Genomic DNA, 17,781 nt, shown 5'->3' with positions numbered 1-17,781 from the left:
CTTAAAAAAAAACATTTATTTCACTCATCTCGCTGAAATGAACGTAGAATGTGGCCTGTTGCGCAAAGAAATAAATTAGGCAGATGATCTGGATCTCCGTTAACCGAAAGCTAGTTTTCATCTCTATTGTTGACGTGAAATATGTCTCCATAGTGTCAGTGAAGTGATAACATTGTGCAGTTGCAGGTAGCCAGTGTTCACGTCACGGGAGTCAGAAAGAAGCTACCAAGACGGACCCTGCTCTGTTTCTGCCCCTCCCAAACTGCGCTAAAATTGTGTAGGCTATTTAATAGCCAGAATTTTTATAAAATGCCTGGGGGAGGCCCTTTTATGATCCACACTACCACTTACAAAATAGGCCTACTCCAACGTCCATCTAGCTCTTGTTAAGTATGAACTTCTACACTGCCTATACAATTGTCAGCAGTCAGTAACAGCATAATGTGACTTAATGGCCTGTGTGATTGGGATGTGGATTGCTCATTTATTATGAGTAGGCCTATAGGCTATGGAATGGCTATGGTATGGTATTCTCTCCGATATCCTTCTCTCCACACCTGACTGTCATATGCATTTGTCATTGTTATAGACCTTACTATCCGTATTGACCCTAGGCAGATGGGTCAGACCCTTGAGTCGTGGATCTGCTCGAGGTTTCTTTCTATTTGTATTTCCAATTCTAGGGAGTTTTTCCTCGCCCCTGTTACCCATGGGCCTTCCTTCCTTCCTTCTTTCTTTCTTCCTTTTCTTTTCTCCCTCTTTTCTTTTTCTCTGATTGCCTACATTCTGTAAAGCACCATGATACATGTGTAATGTTTTGGCGCTATATAAGCACAATAAATAAAAAAAATAATAATTATAATAAATACAACACATTGGGTTTGGCAAGAAATTTGGCAATACTACTTTCACAGAAGTGATGGCACCCCTGCTTGGAGACAGAAGATTGTCCGTTTTGCTTTTAAGGATTTCATCTGCAATGGGAAAAAAATGCAACGACATGTAGGCTATGCTTACTTTACTGCTGGACTTGGACTCGACTTGATCAATAGTGACTCGGACTTGACTCGGATGAGTAGTGGACTCGCACACACACACACACAGCAGCTGTTCCCATAACACTGCTACACATTAACTTCATTGACTTTTTAACCAGTGTGTCCAGAACATGTAAGTTTGACAGAGTGTCAATATATTTGATCATGTGTTCACAGAATACATTTTATTTACCAGACGTACCACATACCATTATGGGATGAGGGGGCAGCAGCCAAAACAATATCTTGTGATAATTGAAGAAATACAACATGCTGCATGCTTCCACATACTTTAGATGCATATTCTGTGTACTTCCATCTATTGAGGCTCTGCAACTGATATATTTCACTATCTCAGGACAAATCAGTGTCTTTCTTGTGAAAAGGGTTCAAAATACATGAAATTTGACATGCTGAATTATTAATCTTTGGATGGATGCAAACGTTTGTGAAGTTCCGTCCATAGGGACATGAATTTCTGCTTTGACCCCAATGATCGCTGTTTGTGGATGTGGCATGTGTTTATTAAATCATTCTGGGAGTAGCATTTAGTGCAGGGGTTCCCCAAAATAACGATGCCAGTGACTTGCGACCCCCACTATCCCTGGAGGTGGTACAAGTAAACAAACGTTGCACGCAACAGCGCATGCACACTAATAGGCCTATCGAAACACAAGCATAATACCACAAAAGAACAGCTTGACAACCATACTAGAATTTATTCAATAATTGTATTTTAATGTTAACCTCAGCTAATGAGATGGATGGGCACTATGCTTGGAGCACACCAAGTCCAATTTTTATAGTTATATTTTTAATACTCACACACACTTTGGGAACCACTGCACTGAGAGGTATGAGTGATATCACATCCACTTATGGTTTGGGACAACTAGGTGAAAACAAACACATGGACAACTGATGTGAATTACAATAATGTCACAGGATATTTGGCCATTTGGTTGGGTCATATTTCCATGAGTTGGTTAGGGGCATTCACTCAACTTCAGCTCTCATCAGTTTCAAGCTGTAACACTTTTGCCATTTATTTTATTTAGCTCGTCAGAATAGTTGAATGACATCTATAGAGGGCGCTGTGACGTAAGTGGCCACAGCGTTCATTCCATGCTCAATTCCAATAGCTCATGGGGACCCCGGTTTGAATACGACCTACGATCATTTCCCGATTCCCTCCCATCTCTCTCTCTCCCCTTACATTCTGTCAGTCTTCACTGTCCTATGTAAACAAAGGCAAAAAAAACTAAAATATACTGAAAAAATAATAGTTGTATGATACCTTCAATTAACAAATAACCATGTGGTTTTGTTTTCACCGAATGCAGCCCACAGACTGCTTTGTGTCAAGAGGAAATTGCAAATCACTTTTACTCTCCATAGACTTGGAGAGAGTGGGGAAGTACTGCCTCAATTCATTGCTGATGCTAGATGCTTCAGCTGATGCTAGACTGGCTAAAATAGGCCTATCCTTAATTGACTGCAGTTATCTTGGTGTCTAACATCCTCACTTCCGGCCACATTTTCACAAACAAGCCAATTACATGCCACCAAGCCAATAGACCTATAAGGATTATTCTCAAGAATTTTTATGATGATTTATCTGATCTGATGTCAATTTATGCATTTTCAGATAATACCAGGAATTTACGAACATAACCAATAACTCAAATCAGCAAATGTATGATGCAATGTAATGTTTAGGCCTATATTGTCAATTATTTTTGACAATAGGCCTAAACATTACCTATAATCGCAAATGTTATGCTATGGACAGTTATCTTTCATTTTTGTGGCGTGTTCAGTTTGAAACACACCACATCAAAAGTAATTGTAAGATGATACTAAAGCTAGTTGACTGAAAAAAGCAAGCAAAAAAGTGGTAAATTGTGCCATAGTGTTGATTGCAGTTGAGGGTAAAGAGTGTATGTCCCTTTAAATGAGTGATAAGCAAATAGTGCTCGAGCTAAGGGACATCCGGGTTATGGAAGTTTTGAAAATTGTTTCTCGTAGGTGAAAAGGTTGGGAAAATCACACTACCAATGAAAGTTTAAACCAGACCACACGAATGTGCAGACGTTAGACTGGCAAATGATGTTTAGAAGTCATTCATAGCCAAATGCCCTAAGGTAGGTTTTGGAAGAACAAATATTTAATTTAATTGATAGGCCTAACGTTAAATATAGTTTCTCATGACGGCTTGGATTGCTGCTTAAGTTAAGTATGCAGAAGGGGCCTTACCAAACATTACACTTATGCCAATAGTTGAATCTATATGTCAGTTAGCATACAGACAACAACCAAACCGACGAAAACAACAGCAATAATAATGATAATGATGATGATAAAAACACGCGCACATGCGCCATAGCCGTCCAGGGTCATTCACGCGCACCCATGTTTATCCAGTAAGCCATGAACGCGCCCCCTGCCTGTGGAAGGTGAGCGAGTGTCTAGTGGAGAGGACGCGAGATCGATCTGATTAAACTCGATTTGGGTGAAATTAACACAAAGGAAACAGTCTGTGTTGGAAAGGACGGCGTACACGACGGGAACTATACTTCGGGGATCTGTTCACACACCAGGATTTTCTTGGATGTACTAAAGGAGTTAATTTGCGAAAACCCCTAAACTGACCCATAAGGGTAAGTAACCTTATCGCTAACGTAAACGTTGTGCCTGTGTCTACACGTTCATGTTTAGGTGAACTTGTTAACGTTAATAATTACTTCTTATTAATGTGTCATGTAACTAGGTGAAAGTTATCGTTATTAGTTTTGCACCGTAACGCAATCTTTCCATTTCAACATAGTTGTGAGATAGCTAACGGTATTGATCTTTTAAGTAAAAGTCAAGGTAACATTGTTTGTCTGAGGCTCATTATTTTCTCAGTTTATTCTTGTTTCACCACACATTTTAAACGAAGTAAAATGGGTGTAAGAATTACAAACACCGCACAGTTACGATATACACCAATGATTTTTTTTATGGTCGAAGTTAATATGCATAGTCTGCTCACATGCTAAGCTAGTTAGCGACAGTGCTATTGTACAGGGCAAAGGAGTCCCTATTAGTTTTGTTAAAGTATTGGCTTATAAATATGCTATACCGATTCACATGGTCAGGAACGAATGCATACTAATGCCTTTTCATGTAGCATTGTAATGGAAAAGAAACTTTGTTTGGAACTAAGGCTTTGTTGGATGTGGCAATACGTTAGCAAGCTAATTGTGTGTTGGTAGAAACACGAGGTGGTTATAACGTCGAGGTGAGTCATTGGCTTTGCTCAATGAGTTAGTAGAGGGAGATCCCCGACCTTTATCTACAGTTCGTATTAAAATACAACACGAATTCCACATGAGCGCAAAGAAGTTGAATTCGATAATGACAATATATATATATATATATATATATATATATATATATATATATATTTAAAAGGAGGGTGTTTTTCCGGGCAAAGTGACCGAGTCGGTTCCATTGGGACGGAAAGTAGCTCGTCCGGAGGACAATATAGATAGGGGAAGGTTGCTTGAGGCCAGATGGTCAATCATTTGAGCTAGCTACTTATTTTCGATTAAAAGTCTGGAATTACTATCTAAAGAGTAATTAGGGCGCTATAGGAAGCCAGAATAGTGGTTTCTAACGAATTTTACTGTACAACATTAGTCTTTAACGCAGCTGTTTCTCTGATTGAAAGAAGTGCGCTTCCGACCAAAAACGTGCGCAATGGTAATTAGCTAGTTGGAGGTGCCCCCATTGGTGCTGGCACTGGAACAGAACGGTACCGTCGTCTGCATTGTCTTACAACTAGCTGCCTTGTTGGTCAACCTCCGTATGTGGCCCTCGTTTCTACTTATGTTAGCATTACCACTTTTTAAAAGGAACGGGAAGTATACTGTATCAAGGATTCTTCGTTGGGGTAAATTGGTATAACTTTGGCCGATTTCCCCCCATTATATTTCCGCGTTTGTAAAAGTTTATGGTTTTGTTTGTTTAGCCATAACGTTATTGCACCTGGAAAGTCGGAGAAGTTTGTGGTTTGATAGTTAACTACTTCAACACGGTAACTGAGCAAAACACCTGCTGAATACCATTATTAGATGGAAAGCGAATCTAAATTCATGGCGATGTACCTTACATAGGCCTGTTTTGATCATGTGGTAACTTAACCAAACGTTCGCTAGCCACTGCGAAGTTGCGAGTTCACTCCGAAATGATTGGTAAGTTTGGTGTTTCTGTGTTTTTATAAGTTTGTTTTATACGAGTTTCAGATCAGATAATGCAGAATACGCTTGTAAACGCTGGTTTGTGACGTTTTTGATAGTTTGCAGTAGCGTTGTATTATCTTTCGAGTCCCCCTCCCTTCACATAGAAGTCTTTAACCTAAGATGGCAGCTTTTAATGTCTGTCGGGCCACTCAATGAATAGATACGGGGCCGGTATGGCGGAGCAAATGTTTGGAGGCATTGTGGCTTTTCGCCTCTAGATCGCCTGCCATTTGCGTTTGTTTAGGCATCAGACAGTAGCCATACGACATTAACCGAATGGGTATCAGCGAAATGCTTCGAAGATCTTTACTTTTTCGTTTCTAGTTAAATCTGTTGGATTGTTGTCTTAAAACACCTTGAATTAACGTTTGAATTACTTTTCCCTTGGGAAGTACAATATTCCTGGAAATCCATGGACAGTATTCTTGGAATAACAATATCCCTCTTTCACAAAGTCTAAGTAAGAGAATGAAATGTTTCTTGTTGTATAGTTTCCCATGACTGGAAGGCGAAGTAAAGGCGCGGGCGTTTTGTATTGCCTCTAAAATGAAGCATGCAAGCTTAATAGACAGAGGAGTATACTACGAGTTATTGCTAGGCCTTGGCGAGTTTGCGTTGTCTGAATTGACTATGCTTCGGTGTCGGGCTATTTTAGTTGTTGATTAAACGTACCTACTGATCCAATGGCTTAAGTCAGCCTGCATGTTTCCTCTGAAAGGCCCCAAATAAGCAGAAGAGATATTACTGAAAGATGAATTATTTACAGAATTGATCTTAAACTATAACAAATGTCTGTGTATTTATTTTTTAGCTCCAGTAATTTTTCATTCAGAACATAAAATGGAAAAAAATATACTGGGCAAAAGGTCCACCTTGCAGTCGATGGATCACATCTACGGAACATGCATGGAAATACCACAGTATGAGCTTGAGGCAAATCTGTGCTATTTGTAAAGGTATTGCCGATTGTTGTCCCATCAGTGCATTTGGAATACTTGAACCCCACTTGTCCATTTTCTGATCTTCCTTTTAGATTTAGGCACAATTTGACTGTCAGGTTGAAAAGTAGGGACATTTCTTCTCAGGTGAACAAGCAAACTGTTTTCCTTTTCTTTTTTCTCCTTCTGGGCTAGTCACCACACTCCCCCACTCCCTTATGGAATAGTACTCTCAAATGAGTAAAGTAGCCTACCACATTTAGTCTTTGCATTGTCCTCATTTGTGTTCTTTTTTTGTGATCACCATTCCCCTCCCAAAACACAATGATAAACAGTGGGTTCATACCTGTATTTTCTGTAATTACTGATCTCTGAGCATGGTCAGAGCAACCAATTCTTGTATGAGACATAAGTAAGAACAGGAGTTATCGTCATCCCACTGATAAACTAGGCTATTTAGTTGCTTTTCGTTTGTGGTAGCGCTGTCAGGTGCTGGTACTCCATGATGTGAGTTTTTAATGAATCCCCTCTGTCCAGATTACTTTACCAACTCTGATGGACTCAGGTCTTTGGGAGCCTTTGAAAGTTGTTGATGTTTCTTGCCGGTTAAACTCAAAATGTAGCCACAGTTATTCTGTGTAGCTGCATCTCACCAACCATCTCCCTCTCACACACATACACACACACACATTTTCAGATGCACATTTTAGTGTGCTACTAGGGAGGGCGAAATCCCATCCATTAGCAGAGCAGCCATGCGTAAAGCAAGCAGATCCCCACACATACTGAGTGACCGGACAGCGCCACCCCCGCCTCTCCCCCATGTCCTCACATCCTGTCTCACTGATTCTGGCTTTGTGCTGTAATGTACTCTACAGCATGAACACACCAAAGCCTTATCTACAGTGAGGAGCATCATAGCCTAAATAATGGCCAGCTGCAGACATGGCTTCGTGTGAAACGTTTTTTCTAGAGGCTGTTGTACTTTGTAGTAAAAGGAGTTCTACTAGTGATGTGTGTTTGACAGTCTTTGAGTGCCTTCCCTTGCCTGATTGTTGGTGATGGTTCACCTCCATTTTGAGAGATCAGGCCCAGTACCACAGGTGGCCTTGTGCTTTGCCCTTTCTGCACTGTAAGGAGCTCAATGTGCATTGTGGAAATTCAGAGGGATTAGTTAATCAGTGACTGGTAAAGTGTATTGAAATGGTCATGAAGTGTTGTTGATGGCAGTATTGCTGACTTGGTTTGTCTTCATTTTACCCTTCATCTTTTCCCTCTCCCCTCAGGTCATTTTTCTTTTGTCACCATGTGCTTCTCTTTTGGCACTGCCACATTGGTTTGTTTTCCTTCTAAAACCAATGTGGCTTGCTGCACACACAGATGGGACTGCAGACTGGTTTCCACTGCTTTTCGATAGTGTGATTCTGCTGCTTTTTTGTTTTATCGCTGGGGGTGGTAATGGTTTATTGTAGTGCTGGGCGTATGATCATTTTCACGTTATATGAAGGTCTTTTCTTTTTTTTATGCATCAGGTGTTCACAGCATTTTCTACTGGTTGAGAGTGGAATTACAGAACTTTTAGTGAGTAGTGCAACTTGCAAAAATGATACTTTTGCCTCAAGTAAATCTAAAAAGGAAATATAAAACAAGTTTGACTTAGTGAAGAGAATTTGCATTAATATGGGCTTTGACTACTTTTGACAATTGAAAATAGAACATCTCTGCTAATATGCTTACTCTGTCAAATAGACCTATCCTGATGACAATCAGGATCATCTCTAACTAGCCAGCAAGTATTGTTCAGTTCATGTCTATAACATGCTTTACTTGCTACCTGAATTATCTCAGGGAATATTATAAAGGTAAGATGAATGATAAGATCATTAAGCTTTACTCTGTTTGGTGGATTGTTAACTAACGGCATCGCCTACTAGCTAGCTAGTTACAGCTGTTGAACAAGATCCGTGAAAACTATAGAATTTTTGTGCCGGAAAATCCCTTTCAATGCAGTAAATCCCTTAGCGTTTTTCCTTAACTAAGGAAACCATTTAAGATATTCTGTGTCCCTTAAATAAAAATTTAAGCCTTAAGGGGAAAAACTTAAGGTGTTTTGTGTGACCGGCCCCAGAGCACTAATGTTTACCCTCACCAGGCCCCGCAGTTGCACCATGCGTGTTTAGAAGCGCAACATTGTAAATATTAAATTCATATCATAGTGAAAATATACACCGGTATTTGGTGTGAACCGGTATACCGCCCAGCACTAGTTTATTGTTGACAAAATTGTGAAGAAAAAATATGTCTAGTTGGAATGACTAAATAATGTTCAAAATTGCAGCTGAGCAGTTTTTTTTAAAAGGAGAACTTGGCAACTATTTCAACTTAATAAACACGTTTAGAAATCATTTGGATGGTTAAAAGACCTGTTCCGGTAAAAATGGTGTCTCTCCCCGCTCCCCCTAGCGTTCCCAGGCGGAAAACCAACCTTGCAACTTGGACTACCGTCTTGGTCAAGTTTTTCCTTTAAGTAGGGAAGTCCAGCTAACTTCTAAATCCATGTGCATCCGTTTGATACTGTTACTAAATGCTTTAGTGCTATGTTCCTCAGTGACATCCCTACCTCTGGAGCACTGTCTGCCAAATACAATTCCATGGTTTCAGTAGGGCCTTAAGTCTAGAAGGTTTCACTTTTTACATGAATTTTAAACCTTGAAAAAGGGTTCGATATGTTAAAATATGATGCCGTAGGTCTTAAACGTTCAGGTTGATCTTCATAATGGTAATGCTTCCGTGATCATTTAAATGCTTCCAAATAAGATGCATATTGTTTTGTTGTGGCATTAGCTGGGTTTCCATGAGGGATGTTTAAGTCACCATTTAATTGATAACTGGTAGGAATAGTTTTAACCGATTAGGACTCAGTTAAATGGTTAATAAAAAAATATAAGTTTGCAGTGTGGGAAAACCACAGAACGTGGACGCCTGTATGAGAGTCAATCCCTCCTCATTGCATACAAATCCTCTTGACTGATGGAGAGCTTATCAGACACGTTTCCTGAGGCTGGCCACTAGGCAGGTAGGTATCTTTGCATACCGGGGACATTAGTGCCATCTGCGCGGGTATTCTTCCCAGCTGGTCTCACAGTCAATAGACTGCGCACAAGACCAAAAAAACTCCAAAGTGTGATATAAAATCAGTGAATACAAGTTGTCCGCTATACTCGGGGTTGGACTAGGCTACAGTCTTATTATTTTGAGGTGTGAAAATAACACTGAAATGAAACTTTACATTTTGTTAAAACGTTGGCTGTTGATAGTTAGATTACCCGACAGCAGAACAGCTTTTTGTTGCAGCACTCTTAACATGCTTAATTCATTAGAAAGTGTGCCTGCGTAGAAAATAATATAGGCTGTCGGACTTGTCGTTTAAGTACATTTGCGCTGGAGGATGAAATGTTTGTTTAGATTTCTTCATCACCCAAACTTTACATTACTTATAGTCTATATGTTGTTAATTGTTTGCACGGTCACTTATCAGTTCCAGATAGACCTATATTTTCTCCGCTGTTAATAGTGTATTAAGCAGTGTCCTCTGTCTGATGAAAACATCCAAAATGGACATCTAGTTTCCTTTCAGCTCAATCGCACAAGAAATTGTGCATCTGCATGCATTTCCATCCACGGTTATGTCAATTAAAAGTGGACGTTATCTTAATCCAGAGAGGAGTTCTGAACAGCAGTAGGATCGAGATGTAAGATGTATCAATGATCAAGATGTAATGGACAAAGTTTACAGTAGGCTAAGTAAAATTGAATTTTCCAAATAAAGTTAAACATTCAATAAAAAAACGAATGAATGGAAAATAAATAAAATGAGTCCCTGAAGTTTTATGATGTACGTTAACTTAATCTATGGTAGTCTCATGCTCTTCCCAAGGCCTAAGCCTACTCTGAACTACCATTATAAAACAAAAACGTGTTCCCAGGAGTGTCTACTCTTCTCTGCTACTCAACCGTGTTTCATACAGTAGTCAAAATTAACTAAACTTCATAGCTATGGTTGACTAACCTAATTGCAGTGTTTTTTGATATTGAATTTGGAAGCAGGTTTTGCTTTCTGTTTGTCAGAATACAATTATGTGAGCCATAAAGTTAAATGCTGCAGTTATCATCCCTCACTGCTTCAGGACACTAGCCTAGGGGCTGGTAAGTGCAAAGCCTATGGATTTTTTCGCTAGTCAGCTGGCTAAGGTGCCGTTTACATGACGCCGGTTTTTGTGAAACCGGTGAGGTTTTGTTAACGGTTAAGCCTTGCGTGTACACGACGCCGGCAGTTTAGGAGACTGAAACCAATAGCTTTTGAAACCGGCTTCCGAAGTGGGAACTTTTGACACCGCCGGCTAACTTTCGCCGTGTAGACGCCTGTAGGTGCAAAGCCGGCAACTTTATGACTACATAGCCCCACCTCTCAACTCGGCCACGGCACTCGACCTGACATGCTGCTTTTCAAAACAAACCAAACCATTTATTTATCATATTAAAATGTTTTTCTTTCCCCTGTCATGATTTATGTGCACAATGTAGCCTATCAGCCTTTAGTGGCTAAATTAGAAGCACACGTTAGCTTAACTTAGTTAAACATTAGCTTACTGCATGTTAGTGTTTTCTCCAGTGGGGCTCGACCTAATGCAATGCGTAGGCTAAGCATTTGAAATTTCACATAGCAGTCACATACCTTGAAAATGAACTTTATTAGTTTAACAGTTGAATTGAAAACCGAATTGTCTGTAATCTCCTTATTTCATGCGACTGCTTAACCAGAGCCCTTATTAGACATTCTTTGGCTTAACAAACTGTTTCAACAATATTTTCTTCTACGCGATTCACGCAAAATTATCTTCTGTACAGCGGCGCCATCGACTGGTCTGTCATATGCACTACAGCACATTTAGCCGGTTACACCTCTGTGAGTAGACGCGAGGTTTTTTCTTGCCGGTGTGGTTAAAGGTATGAAAGCGGTAAGAGAAAATTCACCCGGCGGCTTCGTGTAAACTGCCCATAAGTAATGAATCAAAAAATGAACTTGTTGACGTTCGCCATCACATTTGTTAGCGCTACTAAACTGCCCATAAGCTGAATGCAACCCTCATCTTACTGAGCCAACCTGAAATATATTCATTAACTCACACGTAGTAGAATATTGAGGCATTTTTAATCCGATTGAGCCATTATTCTGTTTGTAAACACCTCAACCGATCGCATTGTCATTTATTAAGTAGCCTAAAATTTTCACATGAACATGTAAATGTCATACTTGAACAGTAGCCTACAAGACAGTTCCCCAAGAACTGTGTTGTTGACGATACGACACATTGTTCTCAAATGAACAGAAATGCAGCTGTAACCCTGTAAACTTAAATTGTCAGTCTATAGAGTAAAGTGAATGAGACCTACAACACGTCGGCTAGTAACTTTACAGCTAACCTTCATTCTGGACTTCCTGAAACCCACTCTAGCTTTCTAACGTTACACACTAGAAACTGATTGCATTGTAAACAAAAGCTTCGCCATGGTCATGTCACGGTTTTAGCTGGTGCCGTTTTTTCTGGCTTAGTGCTTTGTAGAGTTCAGGATGATGGCTCTTAAGATGTGTAATTAAATTGGTAACATTTAAAAAAGTATCGTTTTACCCCTCTTCGCATCACTGGTACAAGCCCTGCAAATAGCAATTTTGTCATTTGTTTCCAGAATTTGAAAATACTGCCACTGTTGAAGTATGTTGATGGCGCTCAAAGCAACTTAAACATTTGCTTCTCGTGCGCATAATTAACAGACCACCTTATCGGCCAGGCACATTGGCAGAAATGTCCATATCGGTCGATGCCGATAATTATGTTATGAAGCTTTTATCGGCAGATAGCGATGTCAGGGCGATATCATCGTGTATCCCTAAATATTTTATGTCACAATGAAAGAAGACCATATCTACATGAAATAGTAAAAAAGTTATTAAAACGGGGTTAAATTAAATCTGTGTCCCATCAACTAAAATCTGAGGGAGCACATATATATTTGACAGGGGCAGCCCCACCTCCCCCTTAGCACATAATGATAATTATTGCATGTTTACAAATATACTGTGATTGAAGTAGTTAGATAAAAATATGTCGTTCATATCAATTCATGCATCACCTAATATCATACCTGGCCTCAAGGAAAGAACAGTTTATATGTTTAATTTGTCTAATATTGTGTTGGTCATACAATGACGTATTGCTGGTCTTTGTTGAATAATACAGAAGATTAAGAGCTTAGAAAATAATCGCATATTAAATCGCAATATTGATACCTCATATTGGCCAAACTTCTTCTGCAAAGGGAGTGGAGGTTGGTGTATGGAAATTTAGTACAAAAATACACTAACTACTTTTACATGGACATTGTGTTTATGTTTGCTAACATTTATTGGCAGATGCTTTTGTGTAAAAAACGAAACAAACGAAACACACCAGAGAGGTTACCTCACCCCTTGTTTCCAGTTTTCAGAGCCTGGGCTGCCTATAGAGACTGTTTTTACAGTGTACTTATGGAATGGGCAGCTAGAAGTCATGAAGAGATGATTGCTGAATTGGACAAAGAAATGTATGGGCTTGAAATCGTGTACAATCCCTGACTGCACTTTTAAGTTGATTATTGCTTATTTGGACTATGACCTTATTTGGGTTAAGGCAATCAGAAAATGTTATTTACACAGCAGTGTCTTAATTAAGTTGATATCAAAATATTAAATGTCCATGTAAAAGTAGTCACTGTCCCTTTTGTCTTAGGGTGGGGACTGGGGATTAAAAATCTTTACGTTTGGTGGCTGACAGCTAGTCAATACTAGATGTACCGCAGAGCGGTACAAAATATGACCGCCGCCCAGTCCAGCACATTTTTTCCACAAAAATAAATCACGCTGAAAGGCCTATATGATTCATCACTGTCTCACTAAATTGCATTATCCACACTCAATAATCACTGGTATCTGCTAGACAACAAGTACCAAAACATGATTAGTTCATAGATTTCACATGTAAAATTCATTTTATACAACCCCACCCCCATCTTGCCTGTTCATAATTCTGAGAAATTCTTGAAATGTGTGCGTGTACACGTTTATGTTTATGTGTGTGTGTGTGCGTGCTTGTGTGTTTGCCTGCGTATATGTTTGTGCATGTGCATGCATGCGTACATATGTCTACTGTGTGAGTATGTGTCATACGTATGATTACTGTGAATGTATGTGTGTGCGTGTGTATCTGTTTGCACATGTGTGCACATGGAATGGGTTAACATGACCCCTGGAGGCAAACATACGGAAAAAATTGGTCATCTTAGGCCCTACGGTTCTCAAGATACTCACAGAAAACTGTGTCTGCCCTACCCTCCTTTCAGGGGGTCCAGTACAGCGGGGGGGCTACAGATCAAAGCGAAGCGATGGTTCCATGCTATCCATGTGGGGTTACATGCCCACCAAGTTTCGTGTACCCCGGTCTTTCAGTGTCCCGGGAATTCTTGTTGGTGTACGGTCACTAAATGTACACATAAATAATTTTATTGTAAAGCCCCCCATGAACAAAACTTGGCATGCATTCGGAGGGTGTCATAATGATCCTACACTTTCAATTTCGTGCAGTTTTGACCATGTCAGCCAGAGATATTGTGGTGGAAACACCTAATTTTTTGCTTTTTAATTTTTAACTAGGTGGCGCTATACATGAAATAAGTGGTAATGGGATGGGTTGACATGCCCCCTTAAGACCAACATACAAAAAAAAGGTGGACCTCCTAAGCCCTAGGGTTCTCGAGATATTCACAGAAAACTGTCTCCGGCCACCTACAGGCCAGTTGGTGTATAGTAACATAAATGAATTTATTGTGTGGCCCCCCATAAACGGAATTCCACGAAACTTGGCGTGCATTCAGAGGGTGTCACAATGATCCTACACTTCCACTTGACTATGTTAGGTCACAGATACCTTCAATTACAACACCTCATTTTTACTTTTGTGTTTAACTAGGTGGCGCTATACATGAAATGAGTGGTTATGGAATGGGTTGACATGGCCCCTTGAGATCAACATACAAAAAAAAATGGTCCTCCTAAACCTTACGGTTCTCAAGATATTCACAGACCAGTGCAGTCCAGCGGGGGGGCTACAGATCAAAACGAAAAACGATGGTTCCATGCTATCCATATGGGGTTACATGCCCACCAAGTTTCGTGTACTCCGGTCTTTCAGTGTCCCGGAATCCTTGACGGAAATTTGGACATAAAAAAAAAAAAAAAAAAATCTGACTAAACCTGTATGACCGCCGCTTCGCTGCGCGGCGGTCATAATTACTAGTCTCTTTAATGTCCCATGTCAGTTAACAAGGGATTTCATGGTGCGCAATGCACATTGTAGCCTGCATTTACCTGGAGTCTATCAGGATTTCCCTGCAGCCTATCAAAACTCTATGCAAATGGGAAAAAAAATGGAAGTTCGAGAAGAGTAGTAAAAACCAAAACATAATAAAGCTGACCGCTCCAACATGACTCTTCAAAGAGTAGAGTTCGGGAGACAGAGAAACATTTTGAATGGGAATCGCTGTCTTTTATCATGCTTGGAGCATTTTGGGTTTCAGAACGATGGTATGGGTAAGAAGACCGTAAACAAACAGTGTAGTCTGCAAGCTACAGACGTCTACTCAAGTGAATCGGGTCAATCCATTTCTATCGGAAATTCTCCACCCGTGTTGGAAAGTGTAAATCTCCCAGCTATTTCACTGAGACACACCCCCTTTTTGGAATTCCGACTGTCCACCTCGGGGCTCCTGAGGGTGCACTAAGCTGAATGTGCGAGTTGAAAACAAAGATGCCTACGCCCATAATTACTGAAGTTGAGATATATTTTCTTTGTACTTTGTTGGTCGATTTAATGCTAATTTTAAATGCTTTTACACACTTTAAAAGCACACACACAATTACTGCTTTAATCCAATAACAAGCTTGCTACTGCTAGCCGCCGACTGCCCCTCATGGCTCGAGAAAAACGCGACAGCACTTGTTGAAATTAAAATTGTAAGTGAGATGAAGTATGAATATAGCCTGACGAGCCAGACCCACATTAAAATGTAGGGCCTCGGCACTCACCGTTCGCAGTACTCAGTCCGAGGGGCGGGATAATCAGTTGTATTTCAAATTCCCTCTGCATGCAATAGGACAGCGGCGCTATATGAGTCCCATCGTTTCCCACCAGCGAGCTAGTTGGCTAGTTCAAACGTTAGCCAACTTAATAAAAGCTTAACTCGTGTCACACTGTTCGCCAACAGCAACATCCATCTTATTTGTTTTCAAGTGGCAGGGAATTCAAGCCAAACCGTTGCAACTCTACCATCAATCATTATGTTAAGCCCACCTAACGACTCTATACACGATTTCATTGGCCTGATTAAGTTTCGATTTCTGGAGCTCACAAGCCAATGGAGAGTTGCTAGACTAGCCCTGGTAGCAAATGTAATTTGCTGCCGCTAGGGTCGCGTCTAGATTTCTAGGCTAGTATGAAATATGAATGCAAGTGTAAATCATCCCGTAGCTTGTTTAAATGAGCCACAAGCTTGCTCTTGTGTTCTAGGCAAGCGCCCAGCACTACCGAGGCAGCTGCTGCCCTGGTGGCATCCATGTTCTTTCCCACAAGGACAAACTGGAACGCTAAAGTGCTACAAGCCAGGCAATTACGTCAAGTTTGCGCATACAGCTCGAGCAGTCCGAGCCAAATAGACAGCGGCAGAAGGCTTCTATCATGATGTCTCATACAAACTCGGCAGAAGAGATCGACGCTGGTGTGGGCCGTTGTATCAAAAGCAGTGTAATAAAACGTTGAAAGTGGAGTGTGCTCCACTCATGTCAGTGTCTATGTGTGGAGGCCTTTAAGGCGGAATCATTTAAGTTTCAAGTCCAACTGTTTCCTAATGTATGGAATGATGGAGGATAGCTGGCATCTACTGTAGCTGTTTGCTGTTAATTGATGGTTACCTGTCAAGCCTACAGCTTCTGACCATATGCTGTTCTTTCTTGCAGTGTTCATTCCTTTCCCCTCCCCTCCGTTGTCTTGCTGATGTCCTTAGCTAATGATACCCTTTGTGCCTTCTCAGGATTCTACATTTAGAGATTATTTATCCTAGTTTAGCATACAATTCCCAATCTGGGAGAGTCTGGACCTATAGCACATTTAGTCTTACCTTCTGTCTGTTTTGGAGTGAAATGGAGGACATTAGTTTGTTGTGGGTCCCAGTTGTACCATGTTTCCTGATACCTGATTCAGCTACTTTTTTCTTTAGCAAAGATCATATAATACTTTACTCCTTGTAATCGTGCTGCTTGGTTTCAGGTTTGTCTTATCTGTGATTGTTACTACTTTGATTCTATTAGCAGGGGCCTCATCAAACCTGATGTGATGTGTGTAGGGCTGCAACTAACGATTATTTTCAGTTGATTAATCTGACTATTATTTAATTAATTAATTGAGAAGTTGTTTGTCTGATAAAATGATAATGCTAAAATGTTTTCCAAAGCCCACAATTATGTCTTCAAATGCCTTGTTTTGTCCACACACCAAAGATATGCAGTTAACTGTCATACAGAGGAGTAAGTAAAGCTGAAAATATTCAATTTTAACAAGTTTTATTTTTTACAGGTATTTTCCTTAAAAATATCACACACCAGCTAAACCGACACTAATCGATATTCAAAATAGTTGGCGATTAATTTGATAGTCAAAAACTAATCGATTTATCGAGTAACCGTTGTAGCCCTAGATGTGTTGTAGTCTGTGGGTTGTGATGTGCTGGTTTGCCAGTTGTGCATAGTGTGCAGTGAATTAACTGTCTTTTCTGAAATGAAGCAAGTCACTGTGTGAAGAATCACTGAGTATCTTCATCCCGGTCCTCCCTAATCTCCTCCTATGCCCACCACTACTAGCCTACACATTTCTCCCGCACCCTCTTGTCACTACTGTCTTTTCCTCTTTCCTGTTTCTATCTCAGGCCTCCTCCCCTCCTGTGGGCGGTACCAACTAGCTTGGCACTTTGCCACATCTGTCACTCTGGAGAGAATTAGGTGAACGGTCAGGCCTTGGCCGCTTACACCAAATCTGATCACAGGGATTCAAATTTGCGGCTTTTGGCTTGGCTGTTGCATGGCCGTCCGCCTAATGCTCCCCTCCTCCTATGACCTTCCTCTTGCTCTGTGTGCGGTTGCAGAAGGAGCAAGCAGACAGCTGGGAGACAGACCTCTCTGATTTATGGTTGTTCTGCTGGAGAAAGCTTAGAGGGAACTCTTTCCTTCCTGTCTTCTTTCTCTCACCTATACTAGCTCTCTCTCTCTCTCTCTCTCTCTCTCTCTCTCTCTCTCTCTCTCTCTCTCTCTCTCACTTACTTTAACTTTTGGTCAGATCATTATACATGTACCTGGGAGGACTGGTCAAATTACTGTAG

At 40.5% G+C, this 17,781-nt stretch overlaps 1 protein-coding gene across 3 annotated transcripts in view; it reads left to right on the top strand.

Annotated features, from left to right (window-relative positions):
• The first annotated feature begins 3,447 nt into the window (after positions 1 to 3,447).
• chd7 (chromodomain helicase DNA binding protein 7) overlaps positions 3,448 to 17,781 on the top strand; it is a 69,479-nt gene continuing 55,145 nt past the window's right edge. Inside the window, exon 1 of one of the 3 annotated variants that reach the window (XM_048246174.1) lies at positions 3,448 to 3,697. The gene's annotated coding sequence lies outside the window, so the exon portion shown is untranslated. Of the gene's footprint in view, positions 3,698 to 4,693; positions 5,276 to 6,195; positions 6,280 to 17,781 lie in introns of those variants that run through there. The other 2 variants (XM_048246185.1, XM_048246194.1) reach the window with 2 other exon arrangements.

The sequence above is a fragment of the Alosa alosa genome, chromosome 1 (assembly GCF_017589495.1).
Source record: "Alosa alosa isolate M-15738 ecotype Scorff River chromosome 1, AALO_Geno_1.1, whole genome shotgun sequence".
NCBI lineage: Eukaryota > Metazoa > Chordata > Actinopteri > Clupeiformes > Clupeidae > Alosa > Alosa alosa.
Note: the sequence above shows the minus strand (reverse complement) of the source record. Positions and strands in the feature narration are given on the sequence as shown.